Below are 959 nucleotides of genomic sequence, written 5' to 3' on the forward strand. Positions count from 1 at the left end.
ACCAAAACCAGTCATTCAGAGAGTTCTGGAAGCAATACAAAGAGCTGAAGAAAGGAATGTCTATACCCAAGGGATTGCAGAAAGAAATCCAATGAAGGTATAACTGTGGAAAAGTACAGCTATATCAAGAATGTAAACAGAAATAAAAATAACAGGATTCAATACCTATCTTTCATTAATAACTTTAAATATTAATGGACAGAACTCCCCAAGTCAAAAGACACAGACTAGGTGAATGGATTAAGAAAGAAAACCCATATTTTTGTTGTCTGCAAGAAGCTCATCTTACTTTCAGGGACAGGCACTATCTCAAAGTGAAAGGATGGAAAAAAATATACCAAGCAAATGGCACTAAGAAAAAAGCAGGTGTAGCAATTCTAATATTTGACAAAATAGACTTTAAACTAAAACTAATCAGAAGAGATAAAGAAGGCCACTTCATTCTGATAAAAGGAACAATGAATCAAGAAGATATTATAAACATGAACATATATTCACCAAACTCTGGTGCACCCAACTTCATGAAAACAATACTACAGGACTTTAAGACCCAGATTAACCCCAACTCATTAATAGTAGGGAACTTCAATACCCCACTGTCTCCATTAGATAGGTTGACAGGGCAGAGAGTAAACAGAGAGACATCTGAATTAAACAATACCATATGTCAAATGGACTTAACAAACATCTACCGAGTATTCTACCCAAGCACCAAAGGACATACTTTCTACTCAGCACCCCATGGAACCTTCTCCAAAATCGACCATGTACTGGGGCACAAAACAAACCTCAACAAATACAAAAAGATTGAAATAATTCCATGCATTCTATCAGACCACAATGCAATAAAGGTTGCACTCAACACCCGAAGAAGCCCTAATCACATGAACACATGGAGATTTAACAACACACTCCTGAATGATGAATGGGTCAAAAGAGAAATTAAGAAAGAAATAAAA

The sequence above is a fragment of the Nannospalax galili genome, unplaced genomic scaffold, assembly GCF_000622305.1.
Source record: "Nannospalax galili isolate Female #2095 unplaced genomic scaffold, S.galili_v1.0 scaffold127, whole genome shotgun sequence".
In the NCBI taxonomy this organism is placed as follows: Eukaryota; Metazoa; Chordata; class Mammalia; order Rodentia; family Spalacidae; genus Nannospalax; species Nannospalax galili.